At 29.9% G+C, this 24,510-nt stretch overlaps 1 pseudogene; it reads right to left on the bottom strand.

Annotated features, from left to right (window-relative positions):
* Positions 1–8,723: 8,723 nt before the first annotated feature.
* On the bottom strand, positions 8,724–10,678 carry LOC115231591 (annotated as a pseudogene).
* Positions 10,679–24,510: the final 13,832 nt, after the last annotated feature.

Below are 24,510 nucleotides of genomic sequence, written 5' to 3'. Positions count from 1 at the left end.
TGTACAATCTAACTAACATCATTTTAGATTTTTGTTGGAACTAATCAAAAAACAGGTAATGAATAACATGATTATTGTTTATTGTCAATACCCTAACACATCAGCACATCTCCCTCCGTTTTATTGGCTACAACAGGCTCATTTAAAAATAGAGAGAATGTTATTTTTATTTTTTTATGACCAGGATAAAAAAGAAAATAGTTACTTTATATATAATCTATCCAAAAATAATGACAAGATTCTTTTATTCGTGTTTAAAATTATTTATAAGGTTTTTTTGTTAATTTATTTTTATTAAAGTTCTAAATTTCTTCAAAAAGTAAAATTTTTAAATTCTTTTTCTGAATTATATAATTTTATTGGAAATGCAGAAGAACCAATCGTACCACTTCAAATGAGAAGGTTTTGATATTTTTCAGAGAGTAATTTTTAGATTTATTCATTAAACTGTTTAAGTTCTAAATTTTATTTGAAAAATAAAATTCTTTAATAAGTTGATTATTAAAAAATCTTATCACATTTATTAAATAAAAAATGAGATTTACAAATTAAATTCGACATCGATGATGGGAAAGTAGGTTGCTCAATCCCTAAACTTCAGAGAATTTTATCAATATCTTTGATGTCAGAAATATTATTTTATATTTCATAAAATAATAATGTAGATCGCACTTTTATATTCAAAAAGGGGAGACTCCACAAACCTTCCTCCCATCTTCTATGTAAATCCTCTAATAAATACAATCCAACTCTTTTTGCTAATTAAATAGGTGAAAGGAATTTTCCATTTTATTTATTATGTCACCAAGACACGTTATAACGGAACTAATTAATCCGTGATTATGTTGCACTTTGAAAGCGACCTCATCCTTGTTTGGTAATCTTCCTACCAGTCCACACAAAACCGTATCTGGCGGCTAATCGGTTTGCAGCATTTGTATGGACTTGGGAATTTTGTCTGGGATGGTTTGGTTTTATGGAAAGTATATCGTCCTGGTACGAGGATCTCCCATGAGTAGAGGTTCTTTTGATGTGGGTATTAGGTTCCTCCTGGGCGTTTCGAGATCCAACTGACTTGGTGGAGCAGATAAAGCCACGCTAAATTAGTTGATTCAGGAATAAAAAGATTCCCTTTTTCAACTGTATCATGCCAAAAGGACTCATCGGCCTACGGCCAGGGAACGTTGACGAAAATTAATTCTAGCTGGAAAGTTGTTTCTTTTGCAATAAAACCAGACCAATTTAATCCAACTCGTGAAAGATTAGCAATCCAAAAGTTAAATAGACTTGAATATTTCTTTATCAATCCTTACGACTCGATCACATCATACGAAAAGGAATACCCTTATTTCAGTTTAAAATTATAAATCTAAAATATGGATTTATCAGGTAATAACGAAGATTGTATAGCTTTGTAGGTCCTAAGAATGGGAAAATAGATTTATTAAGTGCCTCTAAAGTTTATATCTCAAAAAATTTAAGATAAAACTACGAAACTTAAACAAAATTTTTGTTTTAAAAAACATCGAACTTGTAGAAAGGGCCTAATAAATTATCAAAAACTGAAAATCGTTATGAAATTTCGAATTTTGGAAATTCGAGTCATCTAATTTGAATTGGATTCCTGAAAATCTTAAAAAGAAAAACAAAAGTTAGCCAAAATTATTTTCTTAAAAAAATTCTATGTAGTAAGAATAAGAAGTCAAAAAAATATCAAACTGGTGGAAAGACCCAGGTAGATTATTAAAAACTGAAAATCACAATGAAATCTCAAATTTCAAAATTATATTCTTTTATTTGGGTCATCTAATTTAAATTGCATTCCTGAAAATCATTAAAAACTGTTTTTTCATGTTTTTAATGAGCTCTTTTTTTCAAAAAGAATAGAATATATTTTTTTGTGAGTTAATAACTAATTATATGATTCATTTGATCAATTTTTATTGTTTTTCCTATTTTAGTTCTTTTAAAGAATTCAGAAAATTCAACTGATATTTTAAAAATGTGAGCTATGTGTTAATAATTTTAACAGTATATCTTTTTTCCTTCATTTATGTATTAGAGATATTGTCAAATCGTTTGAGGTGGTTATATTCGAAAAGAATTCGCTTGACTTGCTTTGGCAGTGGTCTTCTCGGGCAGTAGCATATTACAAAAAAACTGATTCTTGTAGATTCGTTTTTGTTAAAGTTTTTTGCATTTCCTTTAGCATCCTTAGTTTTATGTCTAAGCAGGTTTAGATACTATATTTCCAAACAACATAATCTGTAGCCATGTGTGTTTTCTTCGACATAAAACCATTCCTGTCAAAATTTAACGATTTAGATTTGGCAAGTGATGTATGTGAAGTGTTTAAACACTTCTTTCCTCTGAACATTAGAGTCAGGGAACGTAAGCTTGGCGCTCGTCCCGTAGCCACTACCAACCAAACCGTTGACAGGTTGGTTGGCAAGGGGGAAAAATTGGTTCTGTTTGTTGCTGATGTGAAATCAGCATCCAATCGTCTCCACGAGAAGGTGAACCACATGACGATCCTCTGAACGTGATCCTTATGTAAGACCATTTGTCTGGGTACTTTCTTTTCTTGAAGAAAGAGTACAGACTATTACTTGGCAACTTCCATCTCTCCTCTTTGAGCTGTCTCCTGTTAAGCCCGCAAAGGTCCTTGTTGACTTTTTCCTGCTACTTTCCTCGTAGATTTCTTTTGATTGCCTAGAATCAATTGGTTATTTTTAATCTGAGCACACAACTAAATGACAGTTCATTTATAAACCTCAACACTTGACCCCACTACGCTCTTAATATTGGCCATAGATTTTTCTGTAGAAAACTTCTGATTTTAATTCTCACCAATCAGAAATCATCTGCCACGGGCCTCCTCCCGAATTTGGCTTTGGCAACAATCACTATTTCCCAACTCAATGCGACTTTTCACAGTCATGTGCCTAGAAATAATATTAAATTTTTTTCAAACTATCATGATTCCTATACATGGATTTAAGAAATTTAAATTATATATTAAATTATATTATTATCGTTTAATTTATTAAATGGTAAACCTAAAAATTTATAAATTCACACTTTTAATTAATTATCAAGAGTCGCACGTTCTTTTGTTGTTCTTATTTTGCTGCAAATATTAATTTTTTATTCATAACTATTATTTCTATTCAAGGACTTTATGCATATTGATATTTGCTCAGAACCTTCCATGAATTAAAAAAATTGTTGGTTATGAGTTTGTTTTTACAATATTGTGATATGTATTATTCCTTAGTTTATGATTTAATAATATATTATTTTATTCACTTTGATGACTTTTTTTAATGCCCTAATTTTTTAAATTCCAATCGTCAAATCGATTCTAAATGTTCTATATAATTTTATTTTTCAGACATTTTTTAATTTATTTTTCTATTTGTTTGAATCAACATTACTTAATGATTATTAATGTTTGCTATACTTTTATTCTATGCCGAATTTTCATTTCATAAAATAAAACAGTTGTATTGTTTGATTTCCCAGTATTTATTTTTTGGCTTATCTGTTCTAAGCACAAATAAAGTAATATATTGTCAAATAATTTGAATTTAAATTTAATTGAAAACAATACTAAAATTGATTGTGTGGTACTTTTCAGAAATAGTTTCTGGAGCTTTACGCAGGATAGCGTAAGATAAGGCACAATTGGTGTATTCGTTTCTTGTCTTTTTTTTATTTCAACGAAGTATCTTTCGAGAAATTTTGCGATCAGCAAAAGAATAACATATACAATGAGTGCAAAAAAACCGGTTTTATAATTTCTCCAATTTTTTTAAATTTGTAATTCTCGGAGAGTAAACTCGTATCCCTTTTTTTAATTATTTATTTTTTAAGAGATATTTTGAATTTAAATTTACAACGCGCAAAAAATATATACAGAGAAATTCCTACAAAATGTGTTCTTTTGCTGCTGCAAGTCAGTGTCACCATTACTGTATTCACACGCACATTTGTTCTAAAGGAGTTTTGATTTGTGGATTTAATTAGTATAATTATACACTCGTACTGAGTATATTGCTTGATGGTGGATTGTCACAATGTTTCATTCTATTCGTAGTTGAAATTTTTCCTTATAACATTATAACAGTTAAATGAAATTAAATAAATATTTATTTGACGAAAAGAAAGACATTAAATTCATTTGATGCCGCATAATATGATCAAAGTTCGAATAGACGATAAAACCACGAAGAATACACTTATTAAAAGAAGGAAAGAAATCCAGAAACATAGAAATTCCGGTGCGCCGAGGAAACAGCTGCATTCAAGGCTCTCGAAAACTAAAATGTTTGGCGAAGGCGGTCATAAACTTTCCTCAATAACTGAGAAGGCCTCTACCTGCTCGGCTGTCCTCGCAAGAAGGCAAACACCCTTCGAGACAAAACCCTGCCGCAAAGAGATGCCCATTTAGACCAGGACCTGTACAACAGAGATGCTCTTATGGAATTCTTTCGCTGTTGTGTGGGAGTCCTGACAAAACTCGGTTTGGAACCTGAGATGCTGCAACAGCTCCTATTAGAGGGGAGCACGCCAGCAACATAGATCCTATAAAAATCATCGCTATGAATGCCCGATTTATCAAAAGACAGCATCAAGACTTTGTTGAGATAGTAAACACCTGTCATCCAGGTCGGAGGCGTATCTTCCAAAAGTCTATTCTCCTGCACCAGCTTGATCGACGATTTCTTCTCAAGCACAGCTCATTGCCTTCTCGTTAGAGACCTAAACTCGAAACACAGCGTTTGGCTGCCGGACTATTAACCAGGATGGTCGTACACTGAAGAAAGTTACTAACAAGCTCGATGTATTTGTCAGAAATTCTCAAGACCCGAACCACCACTCGCCCAGCGACCCAGACAACTTATTTTTGAGTATCTGCTTTTAAACTGTCGCCAACCTGATGAAGAGTCTACAGGTTTTGATGATATCGGAAACAACCACTTATTAATTGAGGTCAAAATTCACGCTGGTATTGAAAGGCATAAACGTGAATTTACTCGATACTCTCTTTCGAAGATAACTGGCCGCACTATAGGAGCTCCTAAAATGACAATAGTAGCAGTGTCGGCTACGACTTTGTCCTCGATATGAACTCCGGAGTGGTGTAAACAGGGTCAGCATTAGGAGATCCAAACATGCCAGCTGTATCTAGATACAATTAAATCGAATATATTGCCTGCCCAATCTTATTATAGAGATTGTTGTCCAATTCTAGTAGTTACGGAAGAACGACAATTGACAGTGATCACAAACTGACAGCTGCCACACTGAGACTTAAACGATATTTCGGAATCGAGACAATAAAGAAAAGAAATTTTCTCTAAATGGACGTTTAGTCGTGGAAATGTTGAACTTTGACATTTGACAAAAGAAATAATAACAAAATATCTTTTAACGTCTACATAAATGGGAGGAACTCTTTTTCAAGTATATTGGCCGAAATTCGAAAGCCATTCTTCAAAAAGGGAAGTATCTCATGGCTTATTCTTTAGCCCATTAATGTTTAACGTGTATTTGGCAGACTTTCCAAGATTTGTGTGCACCTCAACGAATGTGCTTATTTATGCTGATGACATTATTATCACGGACAAGGCAGCCCTTCCGAAGACGTCGGAAATTAAACTAAAAACCTACTTAGAACAAATAAAACAGTTAAGTACTTGATTCTGTCAATTGAGAAGTGCACGCTCACTAAAGTATTAGCAATAAGTGTCAAAACCTTGCCATATACGATCGAATCCAATCGTTTTTGTAACTGCGAGTCCAATTTTCTGAAAATGGAAGTTGTGAGGAAGACATTATTCTAAGGAAAAAACGGTTTACACAAATTATTATGTGCCTAATTAAATTTCGCCTACCCCCGGAGACTTTGTTATTCTTTTTCGGTGTAGCTATTCTTCATGTGGTGATGTATGGGTTACAAGGGTGGATCATGTCCCGTTCTAATGCAAGAATTATAAAAATACTAGAAAAATGATCAACTAAAATTGATAGGATAACATTAAAAATGTTGCCAATTTTTAAATACTGAATTCTCAATCTGGATATTTTCAGCAGGTTCTTCTACAGCTTTCTTTCGTGAGTCATCAATTAAATATTTTTTTACAAAAATCGCGTGCTTTATTTTTAAATTCCTCTCTAAATTTGATTTTTTATTTTGATTGGAGGTTTCCGTAGAAATAAGACATTTTGGTTAAACATCTTACGTATTATTAATTTTTTATTACTTTTTTATTGCAGGCTATGTCAATGTATAACCAGAAGTCAATGTTAATTAAAAATATAATTATTTATTAAAAAAATTAGTAAAAAATTAAAAAGCCATTTTTAACCCACACTTGAGATAGGTATATAAAAAAATTTAAGCAAAGTTGAGTTATAATTAGCCGATTACGCCTTTGTCGATTTTTATTGATCAAATTTATTCACGAATCCAGGTTTTTAACTAGCTTTTCAATTAAAAAAATGATTTCCGGCTATTTTAACGACTATTGATGTTTAACTCAATTTTGATCTTCCTTGTTTTCAAACACAAGCGACAGTGATGGTTTTTTACCTTATTTTTGCCTTGAAACAGACATTCTTGGTACTTCAAAAAATTTACTTTAAATAATTTTACATATTCCAAAATTTATATATAAAAACAAATAAATAGGCATAAAAATAACAAAATTGAAGGAGCCCATTCAAGACTTTAGGACCCGCTAAAGACTTAAAAAACTAACAACGATTATAACCTGAAATGGAATTGTATCAAACTGGTTCAACATTTATATGAATGAATGATCTAGTAAGGAGTCAACAAGGACATTATCCAATCAGTTTTACTACTGACAAACTTGTGGAAACATCCTAATGAATGCTAAGGAAGTATGATGACTGACTTTGTAATTAAAATAAGGAATGATTGAGAACGGATAGCAATCTTCTAAAAAATAATAGAATATTTATTCATAATAAAAAAATTTCAAAAAGACGGAAATGTTCCAACGGGCCCCGGTAACGTTCTTCATAAAAAACCAAATTTGGTGAATAGTCTGAATAGTCTTCGAAAAAGCAGAGTTATAAAAATAAGATTAAGTCACTGTTAAAGCGATTGGATAAGTATATTAATCTTGTTTAAAATTTTAAATTGCACTTATAGGCAATCTACGTTCACTATCACATGAAAATAGAATTGCCAGAACACCTCAATCAAACTACATCAAATTACAAAATAGATTGGAATCACCTCAATTAAGACCAAAATAAACAACATCGAAGAACAGAATATTATTCTTACTTAAATTAAGACCAAAATAATTATCGGTCTTAAATTCTCTAAAATATGCTCTGAAATTTTAATTAACAAACACAATTTATTTAATCTTGTCTAATTGTAAAGCTGATTTAAATGCAGATACAAAACTACAACCCGATATTCAAATTTTTTTTAATATTAATCTGTTGGTTAAATAGAATTCATCTGATTCATTTAAACAGGTTGTAAAACAAGAATAAATTGTTTAATTATTTTTTAAGCCAAAAAACAATTAAAAATTCTAGCTATTAAGTACCGGGTCGCAGGATTGAGAGACAATTCCCGCGTAAAACAGCCACCGAGATACTCTGAATAAAGAATATAAATTCCCTGGGATCTCTGGAGCGATGGTAATTATTTTACTTAAAAAAATAATGATTGATTGAAATGCTGAAATATTTGAAAGAATTAATTATGCAAAATCTGGGGTCGGCAAATAGCGGCTCGTGAATATCAAAAAATGGTCAGAGAAAAAATTTTCTAGATGAACTTGGCACACCATGTCATAATCATAAAACCAATTTGAGAATAAATTCAACAAATAAATTACAAAATTTTATCTAAAAAATTTGAATGGAATATAAACATTTGTCTACAAATCAAATAGAAGCCAAAACACGGATTTTTATGGTTTGATATATTAGAAAATACACTAAGATTTTGAAAATCTCTTTGAAAATTCAAGAAAAATTTATTTGCATAAAAACAATAGTTGGATTAAATGAGAACCACCGTCCAATAAACTAAAATTAAAAAAATATATACCAATTCCCTAAATGTTGATAGTAATTAAATTCCGGATAAAATTAACATTATTTGAAATAATCAAATAAATAATGAATTTTTTATCAGAAACTTGGGTTTAAAAGAGTGACTTAATAACATAAAAAACATTTGTACACAATCCGAAGTTCATTATTGATAGTCAAATTTCTCAATTTTTAACAGAAAATCACAAGAAACCGACAAAACTCAAGTACCAACGGGACTTAAAGAACCTACCAAAACAGATGCTGAACATAGTTAAAAATAACATTAACTTTAGAAAGAAATAAAAGTCAAAAAACATTAAAAACAAAAAAAAATTATTCAAAATCACGTAAAAGCTGTAATGCTGCTATAAGTGAGCCCAACTGTATCTTTTCGTTAGTCCCCATCGCCAATCTATACCTACCACAAATAACCCAAAAAACCAACTCGATTTCACTCAGTTTGATATTCAAATTAATTCTCACTTTTGCATCAAGCGTCACTATTCCACATTCAAACACAAAAAACAACCTTTTTTAAAAAAATCAAATACTTGAGTAATCACATCACTCAACGAAATGCTCTGTTCACACATCCAATCCCAAACCTCTACAACATTTATTTCCCAATATCAACCCCTAGCAGAATATGTAATATCATTATTTAATATTATTTCAATAATATTCTTCATCTCAGAAGGAGTAGGGTTACCAGTACAGCCATAAACGTCAATCTCTTTTATAATAGAGTCATGTCCAAAAGGAGAAGCCATGCAAACACTCTGCAGAATATTTATAGCCTTTCGAAGATCTCCATTGGACAGTCTAACGATCGCTTCGTAGGCCTCCTCGGCCAGGGATATTCTTTAATTTTATATTTATTAAGTCTACGATTCTAAATTGGCTATATGTGACAGTCTTTGGCGGACAACTATTCCAGAAATACGTCCGAAACGAAATTTCATACACCTTGACTGGATAGGTGAAATAATCTTGGAGACAAAATTGCATAAAATACAAAATCTGGCATTTGAAGAATAGTCTTCAATAACTATAAAAATTAAATAAATATATTTTTTAAATAAATAATTTTTTAATTAATAAATAAAATATACTTCGACGTAATGCATTTTGTGCGTCGTGGGTCATTGAATCTGCCTCATCTAAAATTACCAATTTGTGCTTATTTCTAAGAAAAAATAATCAAACAACAAAATTTTAACCCAAAAAGCGACTTTGTACTAACAAAAGAGAATATTTCTTCTCTTACAAAATTAATTCCTCTATCGTCAGATGCATTGAGCTAAAATTTCATAAAAATTATTACCTCTAAAGTCATGGCATTTTTTTCATTTTTTGAATACATTTTGTGGGCAATGGCCATTGCTGTACTCGTCTTTCCAGTCCCCGATGGACCGTAGAATAGCAAGTGAGGGATCTCATCATGTTCTATTAGTCTTTTTACTATGTTGTTGTTTTTTGACAAATATAACTTGTTCGATTTATATTTGACTGTAACGATAATTCAGAAAAATCTGGTCTGTATTTTTCAATCCTTTGATTTTATTTTTATGAGGTAAACCAGGGGTGAGCAATGGAAAGATTCATCAAAGTATACGTCCCACGAGGTTTATATGTTTACCGGAGTATTTATTTATTATAAATTGAAATTTTCAATTAAACTTATTTTAAATAAATTAATTTTTAAAAATTAATAAAGATCAACAATTAAAGTTAACTATATTTATTGAAGGATTTTTATATCATTTTGATTATAGTTATTAAAAAATTTTACTGTTTTTAATGCATATTTATTGGCATTATTTTATATTTATTTAAAATTTAATATTCTTATTTTTTGAATATTAAATAAAATAATATATTTCGTGTACACGTAGGTACATTATAAAATATTTTGATGCGTCTTTTATTAATTACAATATGTAAGAGTAATATACTTTTAATAACCAAGTATTACTCGGATATCAAAATTTGCGAGTAAATAGCCAGGAGGACGATGATATATTTATTGAAGAGGACTATACTACTGATATATATGAACAAAAAGATGTATATTTATAAATTATTTAGAACTCTGAGGATTTATCTCCAATTGTTGACAGTTCGGATCAAACCACTACGAAAGAAATTGAAATATTTTATAAAATATTGAATGATACCGAAAGTAATAAAAAATAATATAAAAATAGAATTTATTGTTGAAAAATATGTCCAAATTTTATTTTCAGTTCGAAATTTAAATTCACTTAACAACTTGACTGTTGCAACCGCATTTGCCTCACTTTTATACCCTCCAGATAGCTCCAACATACAAAACGTGACTTTTAAACATTTATCGATTAGTTTACTACAAAAAATTATTCAAGAACAATACCTGCTCTCCAAGAAGGGACATTTTTATATTCCTTTCAGGTTCCAGCCGACTATGCCACTATCAATTTATTTTGGAGTTAAATTTAATGTATTCTAATAAAAATGTATATTTTATAATTATTTTGTTAGTCGACGTTGATAAAAGAAAATGTTTTTTCAACTTTTGTTTACATGGTGGAGAATGAGGATACATTTGACGGAGAAGCGTATTTTTTGTTATTTGATTTTTAGTTTTTTATGTCTTTAATTTGCATTGCTTGTGTCGTGATATTTGCGATTTTTGGATTTCGGTTTATGAAAAATTATTTTGTTTGGTCTTTTTTTGATATTTGTTTTTAGAAGAAAGGAAGACGGGGGAAGCAGACCAAGGGAACTTTCCCTAAAAATGGAGTTCAGGTCAACGGGGTGGAACAAGATGGAGATATTGCTAATAATGAGTGGCTTTCTGGCGTTGATATGAAACGATTGGGTTTTTTGCTTATTTTTATTTTAGAATCGTGTGTTAGAAACCGTAATGTGAAAAAGTTGAGTAATTAGTAATTGTTTGTGGGATTTTTTATTGTTGGCAATAAATTCTTATCATTTTATTATTTTTTGAAATTTGTTTGATAATTAAATATTTATTAGTTTATCTTTGGATAGCAGTAAAATTGATTTAAAACTTTAAATATTAACAATACGTTTATTTTTTAATATTAAGAATTTTCTCTCATTGAACATAAACGACATATCCCAAATTATTTATTAAAACAGTTATTCCGATATCTTCTTTTGATTAAAAATAATTATAATAAGATTTTAGGTATTTTTTTATATGAAAGTTGTTAATCATGATTTCTTATATTAAAAATCATTGCAAAATTTAAGAATTCAACTTGTTGACAAAATTGAGTTGCAATTTTGACATTAACAAATATTATGTGGTAATTCTTTTATGTTATTTTCAAACCAAAAATTGAAATTGTTAATTAGTTTAATATTATAAGAATAACTTAGATCTCTGTGTCCGATAGAAATGAGTCTCCGCAAACTGAAACGGTCCCAACGCTTTCGCAGTCGAACAAAAATTGGTCGTTGAATTCCTCATTTAACTCTTCAAGCAACTCTCTAAAAACGATTTTTAATAATTTTTAAATATTTTAACAAACGTTAATTTATCTGATAAGTGTTGGAATTTTGCATTGCTCGAGTCTCTATAAGTTTTTTTAAATAAAATTTAATTAAAAATATTATTTTCAAACGTTATATCAGATATGTCGTTTGGTTTTCTTTTCATGTATACCGAATATCAGATCTAATTTATTAAAACATTTTTTAGAATTTAAAATTTCCAATTTGCTTAAAATATTATTTTTACAAATTTTAATAAAGTTAAAAATAAAAGTTCGATTAGTGTTCGAATTAATAAAAAATAATTAATAAATGTTTATTTTGATTTAAAATTTTAGATGAATTTTGAAAGTGTAACTTTTTTGTTAGAAGATAAAAATCAGACTCTTTTTATCTAAAATAAACATATAAAATCGATTTTTAAAAATTCTAATTATTTTGGAATTTAATTCCATCAAAATACTTCTAGGTAACAGTTGAAAGTCTAATTAAAAAAGTTAAAAATAAAAAAACACAGCTTCAAATAAATGATGTTCAATTTTGTTGACAATTTAAAATGATTTCAAAATATTTTTTTAATGAAATTTTCATGCATTGAAACAATATTCCTAGAAAGTCGATCTAAGATATTGAGACGTTCTACAGTTTTTAATTAAGTTTTAATGGGATCAAAAAATGCTAATCACCGCAAACATTTGTTTTTATTCTTTATAATTTATTCAAGATGAGCATATTGATTTGTTTTGATCAAGAATCCATTAAAATCAAAATAGCTAACATTAACCGATTAGTCTGAGTTTTCAGATTATATTCAGTGATAATTCTCTTATTAATAACCCTAAATCTATATAAAACAGAAAATTATTGAAATTCCAACATTATAAAAATGCTAAAAATCAGACAAGGAAGTATCCCCAAACACTGAAATTGTTTCAATGCTATCGGCATCGCTATCAGTTTCGCTTTCTGAAAATAGATATCTTTTTAGATTTAATATTTAGAATACAGATCATTTTCAGATGTAAGCTGATTGTTTTCCTCTCGAAAGTTTCTGCAAATTAAAAAAAAACTTTGTATATACAATTTATCCATTGTATTATCTAACATGTGATTCTCTTCTAGACAACAAAATAATTTTTGATTTTAAAATTTGATTATTATATTCAGCCCAGGGTAAAAAGTCAAAAATTATTTTTTAATGTTAAAAAAAATTATAATTTAAATTAAATAAAATCTTATTTTCTTCTTTGAAAATATCTTAAATTTATTAATTTTGTAAGATGTTAGATTTGTTGTTTTTTGATTATCTGAATCATTTTAAATTTATAATTTTTAAAAGTTTACTATTTATAAATATGTCAGTAGTTACAATTAAAGGAGTGGCAACCACAACAATTATGGATTTATAATGGGAAAACCATATTTTTAGAATTAAAAGTAAATGATTTTTAAGTCGATTTAATCTAAATCTTTTTTAGTTTTTTATTATGTCTACTTTTCTCAAAATTTATACCAGTAAGTTAAAATTAAGTATTCTATTCAAATTTAATAGGAAAAAGAATTTTTCGGGATATAAGAAATAAAATATTTTTTTACAAAATTTAATCAAACTTTTAACAGATCTGCACTTGAAGTGTTTAAAGTGTTTAAAGTGTTTAAAGTGCACAAATTTCCTAAATATTTTGTGTATACGAGTTCTATTATTTTTAAAAGTACGTTCACAGAACAAAGAATGTAAATTAACTAAGGTCTTTTTTGTGCCACACGTTTCGAGATTTTATTCTCCAAGCTTCTCCATCGGTATCTGTTCCTCACGTCTTCTAGGTTTTTTCCAATTTTATTAAGAGCCTTGTTTAGAAGAACAAGGAGAGTGACTCTAGGTTTTCTTTAAAGGATGTTTTGTTTCATTGTCAAAGTAATTGTCTATTGTAATTTTTGCGGGAGTGTTTATGTCAATTCTAAGTACATGACCAAATGGCCTCCATCTTGATTCGATAATTTCAGTGCTTATTGGAACCAATTATTTCATAGAGTACAATCTTGTTGGAAATCTTTGTTGCCCATCTAGGCTGAGTAAATTGCGTAATAGCTTTCGATAAAATGTGTCTATTTTCTTGAGTTCTAACTCTGTGACTCTCCATGTACTCGAGTTGTAGACAAGTACGGTTTTATACGAGTTGTATAGCCTTATTCAGAGTTTTGTTTTTATTAGCTTTGGTCGACTTGCATTTTCTTATACATTGGACTGGATAGCACTCTTTTATATATCATGTCCTTGCTATCATATAAGTAGCGATCTCAGTTTCCTTTTTTCCTTTAGTTTTCATTTGCCAGGTCCTCCACATTAATTCTGAGAGCTCTCAGTGAGGTCCTCCACGTTATCCCACCCCCATAAGATGAATAAAATTCAAGATAGAGAGTCTCCCTGAGGTGTTCCAACCGTAGTCGTGAAAAGCATCGATGTCATATTCCTAAGCCGTACAGCTTATTCAGTACTAGATAAAAGAAAACGGATCAGCCATGTATTATCTTCATCCAGAAAACTCTAAAATTCTATTAAGTTCTATTAACTAACTAAAATAGTTAAATCATTAATTAATATTGCATGATGATTATGATGGCAGTCTCTGAGGTCCTTACACTCTATCTACAATGTTTCTCAAATTTTGTTACAGAATTTATAAATTTTGAATGTTCAGGCAATACATATTTTTTTATTGATTTAATGAAAGAATTATATTTTTGATTGTTTGCTAGTTTCTTATCGGAATCTACCATAGAACAAGTTTTCTTTACGGAATCAAACATTGTTCTATTTTTGGTTTTTTACCTAAATAATTAAATAACCCGACAAGATCAGTTTTTATCAAGTAATTGAATAGGATGTACAATTTATTGAGCAAAGTTTTAGTATAATTGTTAATTTCTTTGGTAATTTGAATTTGAATAAAGTTCTATTTGTTTATCATGATGTTTCTTTTACGTTTATAATAAAATATTATAAAATAGTCCACTACAGGCAATCCCTGTTTTTTTAACTTTTTAAAGTGCTGATTCTACATGAATGTATTAATATTTTGATATCAAATTACATGAACGTTAATTTCTTTTAATCGTTTAATAAAAATGAAGTTAACAATTATAATTTCTATGTTTAATCTCAGATAGAGACAGGATTTATAAATTGAAGGTCATTCAATGTTTTCAATTTTGGTTCATGATTAATATGTGTTTAAGAATTCTTTACAACTCAATAAGACACAATTCTCACAATTTTGCTTTCAAAAAAACGAAATGCCAATTGTTCTCAATTTGAAATCTAAATTTTTAAATTAACTTTTATTTTTTTATTATAAAACCGTTCCCTACCTGTGTTGGTTGTCAGAATATTTCGCTAAAGTGAACCAAACTGAATTTTAACGATAATATTTTTGATTGAAAAATTCTATTTGTTGAGGAATTGGAAAGAATAGTTTTATTAAATTATAACAATTCAATTTCAACTTTAAAATTAAAATAATTAATTACACTTTAATAAATTTGGACTAACCAAAAAAATAATCTTTCAAATGTTAATGGAAATAAATAATAGAAGATATTAACCTTTCTGTTACCGTCTAAGATCTACTGTTGGTCCCAGATGGTTTTAGATGTGAATTGCTTGCTTCCTGTGTTGCCAATAACTAATTTGGATTGCCCAGTCATATTTGATTTGTTTATTTGATTGATTATAATAGGCTACAAATAATCCGCTAAATGATTACTTATCATTGTGGAATACCGACGGTTACAAAAATAGTGAGTGTCTAATATACAGGCGTACAATTTAGAAGACTTATGGAAAGCAATGACTTAGCGTCGAGGACAATATTTTTAGAAATATTGAAATTGTTAAAATTTTTAAATTTTAAAAATTAAAAACCCTTAATAATAAACTATTTTTATAAAGCAGAGAAATGAAAAAAAGAAATTTGAAATATAATTTATCTTAAAATATGAAACGATTTTATTCTATGTAGCCAACATAACTGATATCGCTTATAAGATTGAAATGGGAAGCATTAAATTATAAATTACAATAAAAATCCTAAATTCGTGTAATCCAACCAGAATAAATGCCATATCGACGCTTGTTAAAATTTGAAGTAAATTTTAAACTAACGTCACATAATGGCGAAACGAACTCTCTTGAAATATAAGATATTATTTTTTTGAAGAGAATTCTTTATAATTTATTTTCAGTATTCGTCAGACGATGAAGATACAATATTTTTGATTTTTATTAATTTTTGGTGGTTTTTGTTATTTTCAAATAAAACTTGTTTATTTAATAAACTATGATTACACAATAATTCTAATGGACAATGTAAATAAATTTATTCACGTGGTGATAAAAATTGATATCCATAACTTTAACAGCTTTCAACCATAAAATACCCATCAGTCAGCCAAACGACTTTGATTGAATTAAAAAGACAGGAATTAATGCAATATCTCACTATAAACATATCGTCCTTGTCCTTGAAAAATTTATCTTTCAAGTTTTAAAAATTACATATTTTATTAGTGCCCACAAGAACTTAAATTATGGGCATTTTATATATTGGATTTATTTGTCGGCTCTTTAAAGGAATCCGAAGATAATTTTATTTTCATTTATCAATTTTTATACAATATTTCTGATACATTTATAAACATTTACAATTGTCCAATACAAGACCGAGTTTTTTCCGAATTTATTTTTAGGAAAAAATTATCAATGTTTTAAAAACGTGGATATTTATATTTAACAATCATCTCTTTCTGAATCACCTCATTTCTCAATTGATGACATTGGGGAGAAATCCTCAAAACCAATTTCTAGCAAAGACAAGTCAGAATTTAATATATTTTTAGTTGATAATCAGGCTAAAAAACTTTATGTTGAATTTTCCTTAATACAGTTACTAGTATTAAACGTAAGACAAGATCAAACATATCAGGTATGATTAAATTGTTCGATTATTGATTAGAATATTTATAAGCTCAGTGAGACTGTAGGCAATTACAAAGGACTGTTTAATCCCTTGGCGATTACCAGACTTGAGAAGATTTTGTGTGAGATTGGAGGGGAGGAAAATAATGTATGATTTGAAAAAATGTCAAAAAACTTTATTTAGACAGTAAAGGTCTCTAGACAATCTAGATGGGATATTGGAAAGAACGACGAAGCCATACTTGTTTTGAAAACAATAATGAGAAAGTTCAAGAAAATCTGGAACTGTTAAGAAAGAAGATGAAAGTGAAATTTTAGATAATCCTGAAATTGAGAAGATAAAAGAATGAAAATCTAGAAATTACAGTAAAAGAAAAAAAGAAAGAGTACACTTTTGGAACAATTTGTTGAAGAAAAGAACAAAAAACTGGAACGTACTAGAATCAAGAAAAACAGAACAAAAAAACGAACCTCAAAATATTCAGAAAAAAAACTAAAAAAGAAACATGTTAAAAAAGAAAAGATTATCAAAAAAGAAACTCAAATTCTAGAAAATGCAGAAAAAAAGACTGAAGATCCAAAACTGGTTGAGTGTTTAGAAGACGGTGAAATTCAGGAAGATTGTGAAAGTGAAAAAAATTCCTATGAAAGAAAAATGTTAGAAAGTCGTCGAAGAGAAAAGAAAAGTAAATAAAAATCAAATATTTAAGTTTTTAGATTAAATAAGCCAATAATGGCTTATCTAAGATTAATCAATGAAAACGATTCCTTTGATGCTCCCACAACCGGATTTTTATATGGTTTTTACAAATTTAATATTTCTTAGTTTTTTGTTTATCAATGCGTGTAGAACACCCCGTGGCTTCACATGTTTGTATCGCGTCTTATATTAGACAATTCACACACTCATTTAGTGTATTTTTTATTAAAATAAAGACTAAGTATGATTTGGAAAATGACGGCTGTTTAATTTTCAAATTTCGTCTTAGACAAATTGCTGAGGCAATGAAAGACATTTTGTCGGAAAAAACGTTTTTTGGGACTTGCCTGTCTGTTAAATGGGAATTTAGTCCAAATCTAAGATTTTGTTCATCATTTTGGAATAATGAACAAGGATTTGCCCAGATCCCTCATAAAGAAATTAATCGCCAGCTAGAATGTTATCGCCATTCAACTTTGTTGTACTTCAATATTTGATATTCATATTTTTTGTATACATTTTCTATTTTTAAAAATGATTCATTGAGTTGCTTGAAAGATTTCTTTTATAAGTTTCAGTATTTTTCTCGAATAATTATCAGCTTTTTTTACACTAGTCTCTGAAAACAACAAACTTGTTAGATTTTAGGACAGTTCCGGATATAATTTTGAAAAAGTTTGAACCTTCTAGAATCTTCTAAGGGGATAATGCAAGTTTATCTTGACCGCGATTACTTTTCACTTGAATAAAATTTATTGAGTTTCAAAGTTACTTTCTTTACAATGATAAAACGATTTTGTTAAAATGCAAGAATATGAAATTAAACAGTTTAAACAAGCAATGATTAGCTAAACAACTTTAAAAGACGTAAAAATTCTAAATTGAGAACTTTGCATGCAGATTTCGCAACTACTGAAGTTGACCAGAAAGTGTGGATGACTAGTAAAAATTTCAATCAGTAACATATATAAAGGGGCACAGAACTGAAAAAATATTTTAGTTGTTAACAAATGCCGATCTTATAAATATTTGTCGGTTAGACACAATTAAATCCTATATTACTTCCAAAGGCAAAAATTCGAAACCCAAAGAATCACGGAATCTTGTCATTTCGAGTTAAGAAAATCAATTCATCAATCACGAATTCATGGAAATAAATGAGATGAAAGCTAAATTAATATTAATTCTTATTTTATCACGATTGAGGGTTCAATGACAAACTTTACAAAAAATATTTTATACACTTAAAGAATTATTAAAAAAGTTTAAAAAAATTAAAATACAGTGGAACTTGTCCAAACCAACCCCTGAATATACCGGATCTCTCCATATACCGGCCGTTTTCTCCGGTCCTAATTTTTTACAGTATTTTTCAATATAAATTTCATCTCTTTATTCCGGATCCTCTATATTTTGAAAACCGGCGGTAATGTCAAGTCCCAACGGTTTTTTCACACTGTGCAAACCGAACAAAGAGGTATTTTTAAAAAATTAAAAAATAAAAATTTTAAAAGTTAATAAGTTTCATATTTGACTTAATATCAATGAAACGTGCTCGTTGTGAACTCGACCTGAACCACAAAGTTCAACTCATAAAAGATTATCAATCCACACCCAAGTTAACACAGAAAGATCTGAGCCAAAAATATGGTATTGGGACCAGCACTGTATCGGATATTCTGAAAAACTCTACTAAATATCTGGATATACACGATGACAATGGAAACAGCAAGAAAAAGCGTTTTGAAAATAAATGCAAGTTTGATGATCTAAATAAGATCACTTGGGAATGGTTTCAGAGGGCTAGATTCGACGAATGGGAAAATGCCATCTTGGAGCAGCATCTTCCAAGAAAACCAACTGATGCGGAGAGTCCGAGTGATTCTAACCACGATGACGAGTCGCAAAAAGCAGACGAAGTCAAATTAACTCGCATTGACATTCGCTCAATTCTCGAAGATATACAGCACTTCGCTTGTACGGAGGATCCTTCTCTCCTTCCGTCAATAAAAGAATTAATGATTCTGAACAACACGGCCATTGTGAAAAAAATCAAACCTTAAACAATCTTTTTTGACAGATTTTCTTAATAAATAGAATCTTACTTTAAGTCCTTTTGGTAAGATTATGTTCATAAATTTCAAAACCTTGATAAACCGGATCTCTCTATAAACCGGTCTATTTTCATGGTCCCGTCGGAGTTCGGTTTAGACAAGTTCCACTGTAATTTCCTTAACAAAATGAAAATTTAGATCATTAAATCATTTAAATCCGTCTAAATTAAAGAAAAGAGCTGTTAATAATTTTTTAAACTAAAATAATTTGTTAATAAAGAAAAACAAAATTAATTAATTTAAATTAGGAGATAACGGCAAAAGTAGCCTCAAATAATGAAATAAAGGCAAAATGCATGATTTGCCATAGAATTTTGTGAAACAATAAACTGAAACCTACTCAACTTAGGCGCCAGAAGAGTCTGTAAAGACAAAAAAATGTTAATCAAATAATAATGGCTTTTAAGAAAAAGTTATTACTATTGGTAATGAAATTAAAAAAAGTAACAACAATGTTCCTAATGCTTGAATATCATCTCGGACACTAATCCACCTGATAATTTTCTTTTAAGTCTGATAATCAAACATCTGAAAAATTTCAAGACAAAATTTGATGATTTCTTTTTTGTTGAAGATCCAATTCCAAACTGGATCGTTCAACCTTTCGTGACTTCATTTAAAGAATATCAGGAACTCAATTTTCAGCAGAGTTTGATTAAACTTCAATGTAATCAGTCTGTTCAAATTACTTCATTATTGGATTCTTCATTATTGAAATGTACTTCATTATTGGATTTTTGGTATCTTCATAATTACTTTTTATTTTTATGTGTCAGATGGCGAAAGAATTTCCCAAGCATTTAAAGAATTAGAACACATCATTTTTATTTGAGATAAATTAATTAATGTAACTAAATCTAGAATAAAATTTTTCATTTTAAGTAAAACTGGATTGCAATCAATACTTGAATTCGCAACTACTTATCACAGTGAAATGGCGATGTTGTGTATGACTTTTCTATAAACAAAAGTAATCTTAAGGTTCCTTGCTAATTACTACTATCAAATAAAAAATCCGAATTTCGTAAAATTAAATTTATTTCAAGAAAAAACGTTAATTAAATATTATTTGGTCAAAATTTGATATCAATTTGTAGTTCTATATCAGATGAACAAATTATGTTATTAGTTAGTGTTGGTAGACAATTATTGCAAACTATTATTAAATAAACAGTTTTTACTGTAGGATTCTTGAGTCTGCATAGTTGAATGAGACAGCATAACAAAATTCTTGTTAAAAAATATCCATGTGTGGTTTGAAAACTGGAAGCTAAAACGAAAAATAAATTAAAACAAACCTAAATGGCTGTGCAGTATTTTCAAAGAAACAGAGATGTTGATCGGGAAACATATGGATTCCTAAACGATTTCTTAAATAATTTATTTTAAATAGCTTATTACTCCTTAAAATTGAAAGGAATAAAAACTGATCCGCTCGGCATATGCCTAAATTTAAATTAATTATTTTTGTGAAACATGTAAGTAATTGGAACACCAGAAAAAGTATTGATATTGATGTAATTAAGCATTCTACATTCAAACAGAAATCAATAGAATATAAATAAATAATATACATGTACAATAACGATTCTAGTCCTTCAAATGAATCTTCAACTAGTTTGTGTAGAGAATGACTAGCGCATCGACTATATATAATTGTTAAAATGTACAATTTTTTAAGAGAAATCAAATTCTTAAATCGTGGATTTTCTGTAAATGTGACACCATCAAAAATGTTAATTGTTTTCAAATCATCATTTTTAATTGTTTCATTATAAAAACAGTTGGAGCTAAAATATATAATGATGAATTAATCAAGTATAACATTCTAAAGAGAGACAAATTACAATCCAAATTGGCGATGTATGAATGAAATAAGATTATGCAGAAGAGAATGTTGAGCATTAAAATAATTAGAACATATCATTTTTATTTGAAATAAATTAATTAATGTAATTAAATCTAAAATAAATAAAAAAAGTTGTAAAATGCTGAATTTTCAATGGGTCACTATGGAGACATATTCCAACTGCAAAATATGAATTACAGATGTTCAAAACAACGTTATCTTCCAAGTGGGATACCGCAGAGCTCTGTGTTGTCCCCTTCCCTATTTAACTTATATTTACATGACTTTCCGGCTAATGACCCAAACAACTTGACATTATCTTACGAAGATGAAATTATCATTGCTTCTAAACACGCAGATTATACATATCAGCCTCTCTCAACATCCAGCAACTACTATACTCCGTTGAGAATTGGTTAATTGAGAACAGACTCGAAATCATCGGTCACCTTATTTTCTTCCGACAGAAGACAATCAAACCTTCACCCAAAGTTATCTCTCTTTGGTTCTGACCTACCATTATGCAAAAACCCTACTATCCTCGGACTTACTTTTGATCCAACTATGTCCTTCAACAAGCATGTCTCTAACATTTCTGATAAGGCAATCAGACGCACAAACATACTAAAAGCAATAAATGGTCACATTACAGACGCCCAGAAGCCACTTCTCAATCGAGTTTACAAACAATACATACGCCCGTATTAAGTTATGCAAGTCCAAGCTGGGCGCCCTGCCTATTCATAAACTCGACAATGGCACTTAAATCAGTACAAAACAAGGCTATGCGCACAATCTGGGTGTCTGAATGAATGTAGGTTTTTCCAAAGTAGATATTGCCGATGTTATCGAGTACACAGTGGGGATGGACATTATGAGAAGAATACGCAAAATGCATAGAGGTCTTTTCAATAGACATTACAAAAACCTTTTATTTAGTTTATAAAAAAATCATTTAGCTACCAATTTTTTAAATTTGATTAACGTCAGAATTATATAAAAACTTTTGAAAAACAGGCAAGTAGCAACAACACTGAGAAAAACTACTTCACAGTTTTTCTCCACATCGCATAGCATACCGCAAAGAAATTTTTGTTTTCTATTTTGTTTATAATCTACCTGGAGGATATACCCAGAGACTTGAAACCTCTAGTAGACAGCGTGAAATTTAGCGAGATTTTTACAGAGAACTCTCTTTTGAATTTTCTTGACAAAATACTTAAAAAACAATATTTATAAAAAATTAATAATTCAGATAAATAAAGAAGACTCTACGTAGCTTTTTAGATATCTTCATAATATAAGTACAGTAAAAATTTTATAAAGATTCATGTCAAAGAAAGGATGTTTTCACATCAGGAGTTTCACAAAAATTTTGTAATGTGAAAGAAAAAGTCTTATTTTAGCACATCGTTCTTGTGATGTCAAAAATTCAAAATAATCTTAACATTGAAAATAATGATACTGATACTCCCCGTGAAACTATATCTCTCAATCTGATAATAAACAGCCAAATACTTTGCGAAATACAGAAATACAACATACTATGCTCAATTTAAATTGCTCTAAAAGCTAGAATTTCACCCAAAATGAATGGCTCATTTATACTCGAGTTCAGATCTCATGTGGAGGCTAGAAACTTCCAAATAGAGGTGATGAGCTAAAACTTTTGGCTCTGAGTGCCATCAAATACGGCAGGTTGAGTTACGTTCATCGGAGATCTTCCTAAGGAATTTTCCATACTGGGCAAGTAATGAAGAACTCTAGAAGTTCTTCCCAACGATACTCTCACCGGGATTTAAAGTGGAACGTTTCATGAAGTCTGGAAAAAGCTTACTAGTATGAAAGTTAAGTATCCTTGATACGTGAGGCAAATTCATTAATCCGACTAGGACTAAACGTTGGCTTTAGAAAAATTGACTACGCATTGCTCTGTAAGCATGAGACTCGTTGTTAAAAATGTCAAGCCTATGGGCGTATAGCACGTTTTTCAAAGCATAAATAGGATGCTTTACTTGTGACGGTCTTCATGATAGGAAAGAATCCCCAAATTCGAGAGGAAGCACGAAACTATGCATCAATTGTGAATCATTAGAACACCGGGCTAAATATAGGGGCTGTCCCTCAATGAAGAATAATAAAACTACAGATTCCAATCCACCTCCTAGATTCCGGATTCTGATTGGGCGAATTTACTCTAAGAAATTAGCTGAAAACAAAAACTCAAGTGGTGATTTCTTCAAAAACAACCAATTTGCACTGATTGCAGGAGACCTAAATTATAAATGCCTATCTTTTGGCTGTCGAAAGAAAACCGAGATGGAAAAATACTGCAGGCTATATCCGATCAAGCTGGTTTTGATGTTTGGACATCGAAGAGCTAAATCATTTTTCATGCCATGGAGATGATTTCTTAGGGCTGTTCCTAACTTCACTCTCATTGAAGCTCTTATGTGAACCCCCGAGGAAAATCCAATTGATGATCATCTAAATATGAGAGGAGCGCAATTTTTATTTGGATCTCGAATTCCCTATCATCCTTGCTCTGCCTTACATGTGCTAAACGGAAATTCTCGTTCAGTGAAGAACACGCCGGCGAATCTATATTCCCGGATCCTTGCTAAAATTGATGGCCTGCACCAATGTCCATATCCAATGAAGAGAATTCACGATTCGATATCTACGTCAGCAATTCTTAAGCTGACGCCTAACTCTGTACTCAATAAATCTCCTCCTGACGTTCACCCTTCTGAATTGCTTTTCAGCCGTTCGGGCCAGACAAACTTGGCTCGTTTCCGTTCTGGTCATCACTCCTCATAAAATGGACATCTCGATCTCCCCCTTTTGTCCCATTTGCTGTGCTGACAAGCACACAACTGCCCATCTATTCCGCTGTCCTGGTCTTCTTTCGCTCCGCACAAAATTTGCCATTCACTCCCCGGAGGTCCTATAGGAGCAATCTGGGAGGGCGCTGTTATTTCTGCAATCTGCTGGTCTCATAACTTGATGTGAGATCGGAGTTACGCAACAACAACAAAAATAGAATATGAACATGGTCGATTTTTATTAATAACTTATTTACTTTTAATGAACTTGTTGGAGAACGTTTTGATAATCTATTAGGATTCCACTCAATTGAATGTCACGAATTCTTATATAATTGTTTTGAGAATGAAACAGACTCTTTAAAATTTTTAATATCAATGAATTCCAGTACCAATTTTCATCATTAGGAGCCATTTCTTTTAATGGTGTACGTCTCTTAAAAAATGACAAT

The sequence above is a fragment of the Octopus sinensis genome, unplaced genomic scaffold (assembly GCF_006345805.1).
Source record: "Octopus sinensis unplaced genomic scaffold, ASM634580v1 Contig18742, whole genome shotgun sequence".
In the NCBI taxonomy this organism is placed as follows: Eukaryota; Metazoa; Mollusca; class Cephalopoda; order Octopoda; family Octopodidae; genus Octopus; species Octopus sinensis.
The sequence above is the reverse complement of the archived record's forward strand: the minus strand, read 5'-3'. Positions and strand labels throughout refer to the sequence as shown.